Source organism: Mustela nigripes, chromosome 6 (assembly GCF_022355385.1).
Source record: "Mustela nigripes isolate SB6536 chromosome 6, MUSNIG.SB6536, whole genome shotgun sequence".
Classification (NCBI taxonomy): Eukaryota; Metazoa; Chordata; class Mammalia; order Carnivora; family Mustelidae; genus Mustela; species Mustela nigripes.
In genome coordinates, this window is record NC_081562.1 from 78,877,686 (window position 1) to 78,893,817 (window position 16,132).

Genomic DNA, 16,132 nt, shown 5'->3' on the forward strand with positions numbered 1-16,132 from the left:
ATTGTCTTTATCCATTCATCTGTTGATGGACATCTAGGTTCCATAGTTTGGCTATCGTGGACATTACAGCTATAAACATTGGGGTGCACGTGCCCCTTTAGATCACTACGTTTGTATCCTTTGTGTAAATGCCCAGCAGTGCAATTACTGGGTTGTAGGGTAACTCTATTTTCAACTTTTTGAGGAATCTCTATACTGTTATCCTGAGTAGCTGCACCAGCTTGCATTCCTACCAACAGTGTAATAGGATTCCCCTTTCTCCACATCCTCACCAACACCCATTGACTGAGATTCCTGACTTGTTAATTTTAGCCTAACTGGCGTGAGGTGGTATCTCATTGCGGTTTTGATTTGTATTTCCCTGCCCGGTGATGTTGAGCATTTTTTCATGTGTTTTTTGGCCATCTGGATGTCTTCTTTGGAGAAATGTCTGTTCATGTCTTCTGCCCATTTCTTTTCTGGATTATTTGCTCTTTGGGTGTTGAGTTTGAAGTTCTTTATAGATTGGATACTAGCCCTTTATCTGAAAAAAACATTTGCAAATACCTTCTCCCATTCCCATTCCGTAGGTTGTCTTGGTTTTGTCGACTGTTTCCTTTGATGTGCAAAAGCTTATTATGTTTTTTTTTAAGATAGTAAATTATCTTTTTATTTACTTTTTTTTTAATAAACATATAATATATTTTTATCCCCAGGGGTACAGGTCTGTGAATCGCCTGGTTTACACACTTCACAGCACTCACCAAAGCACATACCCTCCCCAATGTCCATAATCCCATTCCCTTCTCCCAACCCCCTACCCCCAGCAACCCTCAGTTTGTTTTGTGAGATTAAGAGTTACTTATGGTTTTTCTCCCTCCCAATCCCATCTTGTTTCATTTATTCTTCTCCTTCCCCCTTAAGTGGTGATGCAACATGGGGGCTTAAGGGCAAAAGCTTTTTATCTTGATGAAGTCCCCATAGTTCATTTTGCCTTTGTTTCCCTTGCCTTTGGAAACACGGCTAGCAAGAAGTTGCTGTAGCCAAGGTGGAAGAAGTTGCTGCCTATGTTCTTCTCTAGGATTTTGATGGATTCCTGCCTCACATTTAGGTCTTTCATTCATTTTGAGTCTATTTTGTATATGGCGTAAGGAAGTGGTCCAGTTTCATTCATCTGCATGTGGCTGCCCAACCATCTGTTGAGGAGACTCCTTTTTCCACTGGATATTCTTTCTTGTTGTGTCAAAGATTAGTTGGCTATAGAGTTGAGGGTTCCATTGATCTATGTCTGGTTTTGGGCCAATATTATATTGTCTTGATGATTACAGTTTTGTAATAGAGCTTGAAGTCCAGAATTATGATGCTGCCAGCTTTGGTTTTCTTTTCAACATTCCTTTGGCTCTTTGGGGTCTTTTCTGATTCCATACAAGTTTTAGAATCATTTGTTCCAGCTCTGTGAAAAACTTGATGTTATTTTCATAGGTATTGCATTGAATGTATAGATTGCTCTAGGTAGCATAGACATTTTAATGATATTTGTTCTTCCAATCCATGAGCATGGAATGTTTTGCCATTTCTTTGTATCTTCCTCATTTTCTTTTATGAGTGTTCCAGAGTTTTCTGAGTACAGATCCTTTGCCTGTTTGGTTAGGCTTTCTCCTAAGTATGGGTACCATTTTGGGTACAATTGTAAATGGGATTGACTCTTTAATTTCTCTTTCTTCTGTCTCATTGTTAGTGTACAAAAATGTTGAGGTTTTGATGTGAGAATATATATCTTGCAAGTTGAACTTAAAATCCCCCATTGCTAATAATTTTGCAAGTCATAATTATTGTAATTTTTTTAACTATGTGTATTACTCTGAAGTTAGGTCTTTATGATGTCAAATATGTGGTTATCTGAAAATATTTCCAATTACTTGATTAATACATACAAATAACCTGGACCAGAGAGAAAGCATAGATTTGAGAGTTTCAGCCATCTTCTACAAGTTCAAAATTTAAAAAAAAATAATTTCATACTTACACATTACATGGTATCACAAGTTTTGTAGACAATGTGAAAAAACACTTCCCTAGAACTGTGACATTCATATCATTTAGACATTCATATCATTTCAATCCCAATTGTTATGAAAAGAACAGTTTCTACAGTTTATGAAGTTTGAGCAAAAGTATAAAATAGGATGTAAAGATTTCACTAGGTTTTGTTGTTACTAACAAAATCAGATCTGAGTCTTGTAGGTAGTTAATACAGCATATTGATCCAGCAGAAGTAGCCAGTATCATTTTTTAGTTAATAATTTTGGTCAATTTGTTAATAAATTAAACTCATGAGTGTTTGTGAAATAGAAGAAATTGTCTTTTCATTTTCAACCAGATGTTACTGATGGGATTAAACACAGGAGTGAATTAATTCAGACAAAAAAATCAAGGAGATAAAATTAGAGAAAAATGCTATGAAATTAATACCCTATTTAGAGAAGGACTAACTTGATATCTTTATAAGGCCATATTTTCCAGGAAAGAATATTTTTAATTTATTAGATTATATGATGTAGTAACAAAATTAATTTCAAAGTCATTAGAAATACATATTTTTATTATGTATTTCCTAATTCATGTTCCCTTATTCCCATCATAAAATATTTTTTCCCAAAATTGGTTTATTTGTGAAGATTTTTAAAACTATCTTCATCTCCAAGGTTCATCCTGTGACTTATCATTCATTGTACCAGATAATGTTTAGTTTAAAGAACATATATTTCCTTACTAATATTCCATTATATATTTCTCAGGCTCATTGTTCAGTAAAATACTGTTTATTATATAGTATATTACTTAGTGGTTTGTTAGTAATATTTGAGTTCAAATACTGCCTCAATTTCTTTTCCTAGCATTCACTTAAAACTAGACAGACTTCAATTTTTATACCTATTCATCACAAAACTGCCTATTTTAGGTTTACCATAAGACAGATAATAATAATATTTTAAAAACAGAGAAGTACAACCAGGAATACAGAAGCCTCAAAATGTCTCTAATAGAAGATGCTGGCAGGATAGAAAATTAAGTTAACCAGATGCTTAGCTTTCCTCCACAAACAAATAAAAAAATGTAAGTAGAAGATTTAAATTAAAAACATTTTAATTACATTAAACTCCAAAAGTTAACTCAAAAGAAAGAAACCAATTTAAAAGCCAAAAATGTAAGCACATTTATATTTTACCTCCTTCAGGTCTTACTCTAGGTCTCGGGCACTGGAGTTTTAGTATTCAAAGGGACATAGGAAATGGCTCTCAGAGCATGTAGAGGCAGAAGCTGGCACTGAGTCCTCTACAGAAAACCTAGCCTTCCCCAGCTGTCCTGGCCCTAATAGGAGAGTAGGAAAATGCCACACCGCAATCTGGATATGAAGAAATACAGTTCATCTCTGTCAAAAGCTTTTTCCAAAAAGAGAAAAAATAAGACTCCTAGGAGAAATAAAAATTCCAGTTAAGGTGTGAGCGTAGGATTGTCTTAATGCAAAACTCTTGTTCTTGCTTTGGTTTCGGCTGACTTTCTTTTCTTTGAATTGTCTTGATATTTATGTAGACTAGAGTTTTTCTCTTGAATCCAGAGCCAAAACATTGGATCCTCTATGTACAGACTGTTATAACATATTTATGCATGTCACCCTACCAGCCTTGTTGGTAAAGATAGGCTATATCTCCTATTTTTTTCCTGCAATTATTTTCTAGCATAGATCTCAAGGTTTTGCAAACTAGTGAACATCATACTAAAGCAGTGACAATTTCAGCCTCCTGCCTCAAAGCTAAATTAAGCCAGAAACTGAATCTCATCAGGTCACAGTGTATGCTCTGAAGGAGAATTTTGTTGATTCTCCCTAGAACTGCACTTGGGCTTAAAGATCACAAAGCTTCCTGGCCTGGAGAAAGCCACAATTTGAGAAAGGATGTAGGTAGATATAAATATTGGATTTTGGTTACAAACTTACCTTAAGAATAATCTAGATGTTACCCTTGTGTTTTTAAAAAATGGGAAGTTGGAGACCAACTTGTTGCTCATGGAACTCTGAAATACTTCTTGATTGACCAATACTGTACCACATAAGGAGAGTCATCTCCAGAACTGTACATTCAAACATGTATTAAAAATAACAAGATTATTTATTCTTCCATTGTGCACACATTTTCATGAACTGCAAAGATGAGAATGTGATGAATGCCATAATACAGCCGCCAAATTTGTGGTTGAAGAAGTAAAGTTTGTGGAAGATGGGCATTGGAACTGATCTTTCTTCTTAATATTTATTACTGTGTCATGTTAGTCACCATACAGTACAATAGTTTTTTTTTTTTTTAAGATTTTATTTATTTATTTGACAGAGAGAGATCACAAGTAGGCAGAGAAGCAGGCAGAGAGAGAGGGGGAAGCAGGCTCCCCGCTGAGCAGAGAGCCCGATGCGGGGCTCGATTCCGGGACCCTGAGATCATGACCTGAGCCGAAGGCAGAGGCTTACCCCACTGAACCACCCAGGCGCCCCAGTACATTAGTTTTTGATGTAGTGTTCCGTGATTCATTGTTTGCATATAACACCCAGTATTCCATGCAATATGTGCCCTCCTTAATACTCATCACCAGGTTCACCCATACCCCCATGCCCTTCCCCTCTAAAACCCTCAGTTTGTCTCTAAGCTAAAATCTGTAAGTAGATATAAGCATTATAGACATCTTTGTATTTCATCTCTAGTAACCAGCCCCTTCCTACCAGGCTTTATCATGAAGTTGATGATTGAAATATGTACAAGTACAGAATAAATATTAAATTTATCTGATAGGTTGAGATGTAACAGAGTTAATGGGTAATTTATAAGCTAAGGAACCTTAAAGTAGCGATCCTGATCAGAAAGAAGTATGGAATAGAATAGTGTATTCTAATTGTAGTCATTAGAGTTATATTTTCATGATTTTCCATATTTAAATAAATCCTGAGCTATTGTTTAATATTTTCCATTAAATCTACTTATTTAAGAGATATAATCAATCAATGCCTTTTTCTCCTCAAAATTTTTCAAAAAGCAAAAAAAAAAAAAAAAAAAAAAAAGGAAAAAGGAAACAAAATACTGGAAACTTAATAGTTCAAGTAGGGAGAAGGGAGAGGAGCATGGAGCTGAGGCTCCAAGTCTCTCCAGAGACAGTCCTTATTCTTGAAGCATCCTCTTTGAGGAGGTAAGTCGAGCCAGAGACACAGTCCCTTAGGCCCAAGGCCCAGTCTCCATCTGGAGAATATATATATTCTCCATATATATTCTTTCTATATATTCAGACCACCACAATGGTCTGAGGGCCAGAGGAGCTGGAGGAGCCAAAGGGTCACTAGAAGTAGTTGGCTACAAGCTTCTTGGAGAGGATGCCCCATGTGTCTTGTAAGGCAGCCTAGAAGATGATGTAATCTTTCTAGAGATGCTCATCTAGCTTCCAGATGGCTGCCACATTCCCACAATGACAGAAAAAGCACAGAGAGCACAGTTTCATTGAAGTACCACCTGTAACTTTCCCTCACCAGTTAGTGGGCATACCAGATCATGCCAATGTTGTTGGCTCCGTGTTACTGCCACATAGGTAGTCAGTCCTATGGACTGTCTTCACGGTTAGACTAGAGCTGATCACATGGCCCTGTCGTGAGGCACTCCTTGCTTTTAATGAAATCATTTGAATCTGGTCTAGGGTCTGGATGGAGGAGAGAGCACACATGTATGCAAAAGACTGACAGGCTAAGCTCGTCAAAGATCTCAGGTCAGCAGCATCACATGGTCACCAAGCCATATGCCCAGGGGATCTGGTGGCTCTAGTGTTTCCCCAGGATCTTGGTGATGTGATCAGCCTATTGAACATTAAGTACCAGCAGCAGGAGGAATGTTTCAATGTCCAGAAACTATGAATCATAAATCTCCTATGAAAAGGTCATTGGTCTCAGGGACTCACCAGCCACACTGAACAACTCCTTGAAGTCACAGAATTGTCCAGGGACATCACCACATACTGTGACTGGTGACTCCACCCCCTGCACACTGCCCTCTTCCACCACAGTCTCTCATGCCTGAGTGCACAGGCTCTTGACTTCACTCCCCTGGATGATTTTACGGATGTGCCCATCAGAGTCCAGAACTAGTGCCCACTGGTTCCAGAACTAGGGCCCCTACCCCTACACAGGTTAGAGCCACCACACCCCATCACAGGCAACTCTGACTCCGACTCACGGGCTCTCTGCCTTCCTTCCTAGCTTCCTTGCCAACTTGTTTAACCTTCCATCCTGTATCTTTTTGCAGTTTTTCTTCCTTCTTACCTCTAGTCATCCTCACGCTGCGTCTCTTGATTTCTGTTAGTCTCTTCTTCAGATTTTGTTTAACTATTTTCTCTTGCTTCCTTTTTTAGGTGGGTTTTATTATTAGTCCACATTCAATGTCCTACATTCTATCTCTGGTTCATCAATTTATTTCCCCTTAAAAGCCAGTTAATGCTCTAAAAACTATTCACAGATGTCTACCTACATGTGAATATTCTATTTAATGAAAATACTATAAGCGATACATAATATAGTAATTTAGTAGAAGTGACAGGAACACATGTTATGCATTCTATCAAAGCCAATACAATGAGGAATTATATTCCTTGGAAAATGGTTTCCTGTAAGAAAAAAAGAAAAAATGTGTAGACAATCCTAAGTGGGTGATTTAGGCAATAAATTAGCAAATATAAATATAAAGGATGAAACTTTGTTTTACTTTATTGTCTTTTGAATTTAAATGAGTTCTTCTGAAAATAAACAACAGCATGGAACAATTTTCCTTTCAATTGAATTAATGAGTTTGGCCATATTTTTCAATGAATGTTAAAAATAGAAAGTATGATACATTGTATATACATTCTTCTTTTCCTTAATTACTAATTTGCAGAGGAAGAGGGTTTAATAGGTAATTCAGAATTTCAGAGAATTGAAATTAATACTGGAAAGTAATTTTATATTGTCATGATTAAATTTTTCAATAGGGTCTATGGGTGTATGTATGTGTGTCTATCATTTGTAATCCTCTGGACTGGAAGAGGGCACCTACCGTTTGTCTAGGATGGTCTACACTCAGTATCAATAACTGTTGACAAAATTTATGGCTGTTAAATACAGACAAAACAACTCTAAATTCTGATAGTAACATGTTTCATGCAATTTGACTCACAAATTGGATAGACAGCTTCCTGAAGAAGTATTTTTAAAATGACAAAATCATCTATGCAGCCTCTAGAAAAGGTGTTAAAAAGCTGAGTTAAGGGAGGGAAAAGGTGAGAACAATTATCCATCTTTAGAACATAACAAATAATCATGATATAAATTAGGTTCTTTACATAGGGAATAAATCAGCACTCAACTTTACAAAAGAGCTTAAAAGCAAACTACCCTCATAACATCAGATGTAAGAGAAGATGACTGCATCTCTTTGCTTTGCTGTCTTGGCCCGATCAGAGTGTACAATGATGAAAAAGATTGGTGGTGGTTATACCCCCAGTTTGTTTTTCCATCCTCCTTTTATGTACTGTCTTCACGGGAGAGTGTCAATATGTATCGATCTATCTTCACTACTGTGTTTTGTCCTTACCACTCTGCCGTAAGAGGCGGACTTCAATACGTTAGCCCACTCCAACAAAATAACAGCCTACCCAAAGTCTAATAATTCTGCAGTGTGTTGGAAAGTGTGTTTGTTTTAAGGGATTCTTCCTAATCTGCCGGAAAACATTTCTCACACAGGACAGTGTTGTTTCTATCAGAACGAGTGTATGAGTTTTTGTCTTACTTTTCTAGACACTTAATACAAATTTAAGGAACTTTTTGGCGTTTGGAAGTCCCTGAATATGTGTGATTCAGGCATATAAACAAGACTTGTCTGGTTCTGATGTGGAGATGTGATTAATTTCAGAGACTTGGTGACATTTTCAATATGCACATCAAGGATTAGGAGATATATGAGATAGAAAGCAAATGCCAAGGAAAGAACAATTATGGTTTGCTAAACACTGCATAAAACATAGGTTTTTATGCTGTTTATATATCTCTAACTGCTAGGGTTTGGAATCATATGAAGTCATAAAATGTCCCGAGCTGTATTAGTAAGTGTTTTGTGTGGGTGGAAGAAAGTCCTTTGAAAAGTATCATCTTGCAAGAGAGTTAAGTTTTTAATTATCAGTGATGAGAAAGCATAGTGACAAAATTACCTCACTCACCATTAGGGAAAACTGCATTTCAACAAATTTGAAATATTTGCATTTGACATCTAAAGCCAGACTGGATGGCAGACATCAGTGTACGGGGATTAGAGTCAAAGGCAGAGACATCTGTATTTTCAGCACTGGAATGTTAAAGTACCCAAATTTAAGCTGATTTTATAATACTGAATATGTATTACATGCCTGGCAGTGAACACTGCAGTAATTTAATAAAGTGTCATTTCATTATAGAAACCCCATTACTGGAGTTAAACTTCCCACAGAATTCTGCACAAACACCTTTCTTTAATGTTACTTCTTGCCTTGCCTTCGAGGATTAAAGATACTGTAATATATAATCTGATTCTGTCAGCGTGTATGAGCCTACTCTCATTTGTTTCAAACTTCGATATAATAGTTTAAGTATTTTTTACTATAATTTGATGTTCATAGCAAATTCACAGTTGAATTTCTATGAAGCAGAAATTTCCATTATTATGTGATTCTAGATTTCTGCTCAGTATTCTAGCTAATAATTCATAATACTTTATTTTTTTTACAGTTTTTTCTTTTTTAATGGCTGTGTGATCCGCCAGCATATGAATAGATCACATATTGTTAATCTCTTTGGCTTTTATCTCTTTGGCTTTCCTATTGCTTCCCAGCTTTACTGAGATATAACAGACATGTTGTATTACAGAAGTTTAAGGCACACAGTATATTGATTTGATACATTTATATATTGTAAAGTGATTACCAGCATAGCATCAGCTAATGACTCCGTCATTTCTTCTAATGATCATTTCTTTTCTGCAGTGAGAACATCTAAGATGGACTCTCTTAAGTACATAATACAGTATTGTGACTTATAGTTCCCACGCTGTACATTAGATCCCCAGGACTTATTCATCCTATAACCAAAAGTTTGAACCCTTTGACCAGCATCTGCTCATTCTCCCCATCCCCCCATAATCACCTGTTTACTTACTCTATATTTCTAGGAGTTCGTGTTTTTAGATTCCACATCTAAGTGATATCCTACAGTATTTGTCTTAATCTGACTCATTTTACTTAGCATAAAGCCCTCAAGGTCCACCCATGTTGTCACACCTGGTCTTTCTCATGGGCTGAATAATATTCCATTAGATGTATATTTGTATATAAATATATATCTTTATCCATCTGTTGAAGGTCAATGGTAGGGAAGGGTAAGAATGAAATATAAAAAGTACAGCTAGGCCCTCCCATGTCTGAACACTTAAAAGTACACTAGAAGTTTAGAGGGTTGTAAATATTTCCATTCTCAATTAAGAAATCTTCATTTAGATTCAGGATTTATAAGCTCTGTTTCTCAATGTGTTTTCTTAAAAAATATTTTTTATCTCTCTACCTAATGTGGGGCTTGAACTCATACCCCCAAGATTAAGAGTCACATGCTCTACCGACTGAGCCAGCCAGGCACCCCTCATTGTGCATTTTAGAAATTTTAAGGGGCTCACAGTTAAAATTTCTTTAGGAACCTAGAGTTTTATTTAGGACTTCCTACATAATTAGTGGGCTGCCTATTACAGAGACAGGTAGTAGCTTCAGAATTTTATAAAAAGTGAGTCTGAAAGTATGGGTTTCGAGGACAAATGATGTAATTAAATATTTAGGAATTCTAGGGATATTGCCATGTTGGTTGATGAATTTCAGAATTTGTCTAAAATGTGTTTGAAACTATACCTATTGCCTAATTTTGCCACCAAATAAGTAATGCCAGTCTTTTTATTGTTGTTACTGTTCATGGGGATGATGGTAGTAAAAAGGAAGGGAGGAGTGTAGCAAGCATAGACATTTAGGTAAGGATAGATTTGGGACTGAAAAACTGAGAATGCCTGGCACATACTACTTCATACTCAACAGTATGTCTTATAAATATGAATAATTCTTCTTCATAAGGAGACAAACCACAGTTAAATCCTTTCCTTCCTTCCACCTTTTTTTAAATCTCCACCTCTTTCTCCTCCCCACTAGAGCCAAACATTTAAAAATGTTTAATATATACCCCTTTGTTTTGTAGATCTTTTATAATAGGCATATTACTTTTAAAGTGTTAACTAAACCCATATGTGTTACCAGTATCCAGATCAAGAAATACAATATAATCACCCCGAGTGCCCCCGATTCTCCCTCCCGGTCACTTCCTCCCATAAAGGAACCATCATCCCGACTTCTATCACCTAAATTAAGTTGTGCCTATTTTAAACTTTATGTAGTTGGGATCATATGATATATATACGCCCTCGTTACTGCGAAACATGTGTCTGTCATCCAGACGGTTATATTTAGTGGTATTGCTTTTGCTTTCTGTACAGTTTTCTATATTATGAACATGCCACACTTTACCCACTCTATTTTTGTTGGACTTTAAGATTTTCCAGGGGGAAGTGGGGGCTGACACGAGTATCCCTACTCATGCACGTGTAGTTTGTTAAACACATGCACTCATTTCTCCTGGCTATACACCTGGTAGTATCATTGTTGGTGGATAGTGTATGCTACAAGTTCAGCTATAGGATACACTGTCAAAGGATTTTCCAAAGTGGTTTATTTTATTTTGTTTTAATTAATTTATCTATTTTTGAGAGAGAGAATTTTTTTTAATTTATGTTTTATTTTCAGCATAACAGTATTCATTATTTTTGCACCACACCCAGTGCTTCATGCAATCCGTGCCCTCTATAATACCCACCACCTGGTACCCCGACCTCCCACCCCTGCCCCTTCGAAACCCTCAGACTCATGGTTCACCTCTCCTTCCAATTTCCCCCAACTCCCTTCTCCTGTCTCCCTATGTCCTCCATGCTATTTGTTATGCTCCACAAATAAGTGAAACCATATGATAATTGACTCTCTCTGCTTGACTTATTTCACTCAGCATTATCTCTTCCAGTCCCGTCCATGTTGCTACAAAAGTTGGGTATTCATCCTTTCTGATGGAGGCATAATACTCCATAGTGTATATGGACCACATCTTCCTTATCCATTTGTCTGCTGAAGGGCAGAGAGAATCTTAAGCAGACTCCACATTCAGCACGTGGAACCCACTGAGGGGCTCCACCTCAACAATCCTGAGAGCAAAATCAAGAGTCAGATGCTTAACCGACTGAGCCACCCCAGCTCTGCCAACATGGTTATTGATTAGGCTTTTATAATTGTGGGTGAGAATTTCACTTCTGATAATACCTGGTAGTGTTTTTTTTAAATTTTATCTATTTTAGTGGCTATGTAGCGGTTTCTCATTATGAAGTTATTAATAGTCTTTTTGAGATATAATTGATATACAATAAGCTGCACATATTTAAAATGTACAGTTTGATAAGTTTTGACATGTATACACCTGTGAAGCCATCATCACGATCAAAGCAATGAATATATTTATCACTCCTAAAAGTTTCCTTAATGTCCCTCTGTAATTATTCCATCCTGACCCTCCTTTCCACCCCTCCCCCAGGGCGATCACTGATATTTCTGTCTCTGTGTACAAGATGTTGCCACTTTTTTTTCTTTGCACGGCTATTAAATTTTTTCTGGTTGTAAGTCATTTGATTGTGATGTGTCTTGGTGTCAATTTCTTCATATTTCTTGTGGTAGCTTTGTTGTACTTCTATGAAGTATAAGTCTATTATTTTTATCTAATTTGAAAAAAATTTTAGCCATTGTTTAAAAAAAAAAAACTTTTATTTATTTTTTTTTTCTGGCTTCCCTCTCTCCTTCAGGGACTTCAATTACAAATAGGTTAAGCTGTCTGAAATTGTCCCACGGCGTTTTTTTAAACCATATTTTTTCTTTGTTGAAAATTATTGCAAAGTTTATTATTAGGTCTTCAAGTCTACTGTTGTTTTCTGCAACATTCTAACCTCTATTAATCACATTGAGTTTATTTTTCTTTACTGAATTTTTTCTCTAAATTTTAAAATTTACATTTTACTCAGTTTTATCTTCCAGTTTCTCATTAACATACTCATGTTTTCCTTTACCTTTTTAGACATATGAAATATGGTTTTAAAAGTTGTTTCTGGAGTGCCTGAGTAGCTTAGCTGGGTTAAGCATCTGACTCTTGGGGTATCTGCTTGAGATTCTCTTCCTCGGCTCCTCCTTACTTTCTCTCTCTTGAAAGAAAAGAGAAAAGGAAAGGAAAGGAAAGAAAAGGCTATTTCAGTATTATTCTTTACTATCACTTGAACAATTTAATTTCTAGGTCTATTTCTACTGATTGAATTTTCTCTGCATTCTGGATATTTTCTATTTCTTTGCACACTTGGCAATTTTTGATTGAATGCTGGATAGTGTGAATTTTAACTTGTCAAGTGCTGGCTATTTTTGTATTTCTATAATTATTTTGGAGGTTTATTCTGGGACTCGGCAATTGACTTGGAAACATGTTTAATCTTTTTAAGGTTCCTATTAAGCTGTGATAGACATGACCAGAATACGCCTGTGTTGTAAATGTCTATTCAAGCCAGTTGCCTATTTTTCTGTTGGGTTATTGCTCTTTCCTTAAATATTTTTGCTATATTCATTCTATCGGTAAGCCATTTATGGAATATATGTAGGACATATCCTTTCCCACTCTGGCATGCTTTTGAACTTTCCCTCAATCAAAATGTTTCCTGAAAAAGAGCATAATAAATATTTCCCTCCCAGAACTGGGCTGTCTTCATTGTAACAGGGAGTCAAAAGGATATATATAGGTCTAATGGTAGGATCATTATTATCAGTTCATTATGCCCAGAAGTTCACTGGAGCCCTTCCTGTTATCTCTCCAGTCAGCGCAATTATGCCGTCTTCTTTGCTTGCTGCTGGGATCGATTGGTTCTGTGTATAGAAAGTAAAGACAAGTTTTCCCTGTGACACGTTTGCCTAGAGACCTACAGACCTTAAAAAAAAAAAAATCTCTGGAACGTGTTCACCAAGAACGTCTTACAATAAATGCACCAGTCTTTTTATTAAAAACATACTTTTGAAGATGAATGTTTGTTCAGAGATGAAAATGCCTATAGGAATATTTTCTTAGAAATATGAATCATCCAGTGCTTTGGCTTTTCATAAAAAAAAAAAAAGAAAATGAATATTTCTGCTTAAATGTGTCTAAATGGGAGCTTGTTATATCAGCAATTTGTGTTGCAAAGGGAAAATGGTCAATGAAATAGCTTCAATTTAATCACTGTAAATTAAGTAATTTTCATTTCTTTGTCCAAATAATTTCCAAATATTCATTATCCCCAAATCTTAGTGGCTGGGGAACCGACCTCCTTATTTTTCCCTACTCTCCATCCCAGATAACATTAATTCATTTATTCTTTTAGGCATAATTGCCTACCGTGATGCAAGACACACTGAACTAGATACAAACTCTCCTCCGAAGGAGATTAGAATTTAGAGGGATGAGATATGAGTAAGTAGGCAACAGAGACCAGTATAGCCTTTGGACACTAGGTGCTGGTGGTCTGGCTTATTAGGGACCAGTGCCTAGAGGAAGAGGGATCTAAGTTGACTACTGTAAGATATTTAAATGTTACATCTTAGCATGTAGGGAAGTCAGTGAAATCTCTCTAAGCCAAGACATAGTGGTCTTTCCCAAAGAAATGAATGTTGCAGGTATTTAAGTATGGTTCTATCTGATGTGCTTGTAAAGGGAAAGATGGGGGAAAGGAGTAGGAGAAAGGAAGAAATCCGTAGATAATTAACTAGGTTCTTTTTGGAGAAAACTAAAACAAAGGAGTTTATGAACACTAGCCATAGTCATTGTCATTATCATCACCGTCCTCATTAAAATGACACCATTTATTGAGCCTCAGCTCCAGCCTAGGTGACATATATGCATTAAAATTTAGTGTCCATAATGATTCTGTTTAAAGTCTTGCTGCCAGTATCCAGCAGAGCAAGGACTGGATTCAACATCTTTCTCCTTAAAGACATGATCTTTGTACTTCACTTGGGTTTCTCAGAGATCAGCCTGTGTGGTACATTCTAATCCAGTAAACTAGAAGTAAGGGAACTTGCTTGATCACAGAATTTGAGGCCATTAAGTCCATAAAAGATACACAAGAGGCTCAGATAAGTAGAATCTTTTCCATCTAGAAACTGAAAGAATTAAAAATATTCCATAACTTTGAGGTGGCTGGGTGGTTCAGTCCATTAAATATCTGCCTTGAGCTCATGACCCGCATGGGGCTTCCTGCTCAGTGAGGGATCTGCTTCTCCCTCTCCTTCTGCTCCTCCCTCCACTCATGCTCTCTCTCTCTCTAATAAATAAATAAATAATCTTTTAAGAAAATACTAGATAATTTAAAGATGACAAGTAAAGCTGTCACATGGAAACTTCAAGTGGCAGGACCTAGAAAGTATACCCAGAGATTAAGTTGGGGGGGTGGTGGCTGATGGGCAGATGGCTGGTGACTGCCTGGAAAGATTGTTTAGTAAGTTCACAGTTTAAGCTAAGAAACATGAAACCATACTGGTTATATACCTCACTGTTTATGGCTTAAAGAGGATGAGACTATGCCACCCCAAAATGCCACTTTGGCATAATAATTACTTTAGGTTGAAGGCAACTGAGAATTAACAGATGCAAGAAGAGTTCTCTGTCCTCCCTTATCTGTCTAAAATGGGGGCAGAAATTCTGTTTTGACGAAAGTGCCCAGGAAGAAGAGTCTAGTTCTTACAACCAGAGACAGGGAGTCACACTGAGATTAATCTGTATAAACAAAACTTACTAAAATAACCTTATCTTCCATTATGTTTAGTCCCCGTATATTTCCTAATCACTTTCCCACAGTTTATCACCACTAGTAGCCCAAATCCCCTTTTTACTTTCTAGTTACTTCTCTACAATTTACTGCCCTTTGTTAAAATGGTATATGAGCTCCTTGGCTAACCAGTTCTCACTTCTTTCCTGTCATTTCTGTGCACACATAAAAAAATATTAGTATCGATAAAAACTGCAACTTCCCCCCAGTGAATCTGTTCCATGTCAGTTTAATTTGCAGGCCCTAGCTACTCAGGACAAGAGGGTAGAGGAAAGCTGGATTTCCTCCCCATCAGTCTGGACCCTAGACTTTTTTTAATCAGGAGGTAACATAATACAGTGGGGAAATATCTGACTGGCAGCTGAGATATTTATTAGTCTTATCCTGGATGCTCCTTACCTCTGTCACTAAGTCAAAGAGTTCTACTACAAGTCTTTGTGCCTTAATTTCCTTATGAGCATAATAAAAGATTTAGAAGAGGATGGCAAACAGGGTTCACTTCCTGACTGGAAGGCTTTATCAAAGAAGATTGAGAAGCCACCTGTACCATGATTATTAATGTCTACAGTAGGCTGCATTGGAGCAAAGCAATTCCAGCATACGTGCAGAACATATATCCTCTCTGGGATAAAAGATGCATAGAATTTCTTCCACTTCTGGCCTTCGGTGAATCTGTTTGTACCCTTTTATGGGTTGTTGATATAGACTGAAAAAAAGTTAGCATGCTTCAAATTCCACCTGAGGAAGAAGTGGGCAGATGCCTGATGTAATGATACAGAGTTTAGGGGAGAGTGAAATCCCTTTTGAGTCTTAGCTGGTAAAGCAGCAATCTGAGATCTACCAAGAAGGCAATATCCCATTCATCCCATGTTGTCCAAAAATGGTATAGGTGTTTCGGATGCCTATAATAATGTATAATTAATATATAGAGGTAGACCCTCCCACTCCAGTTTTAATGTTCAGATTAACTGGCTGACCTACAAGCAAAATCGGTATAACTATGAAGAAAGTATTTAATATTATCAAAGATTCAGTTCCAATGAACTGATAATGGACATTTAAGTTTCTTCCAGTGCGCAACAGGTTGTATTTATTTAAAT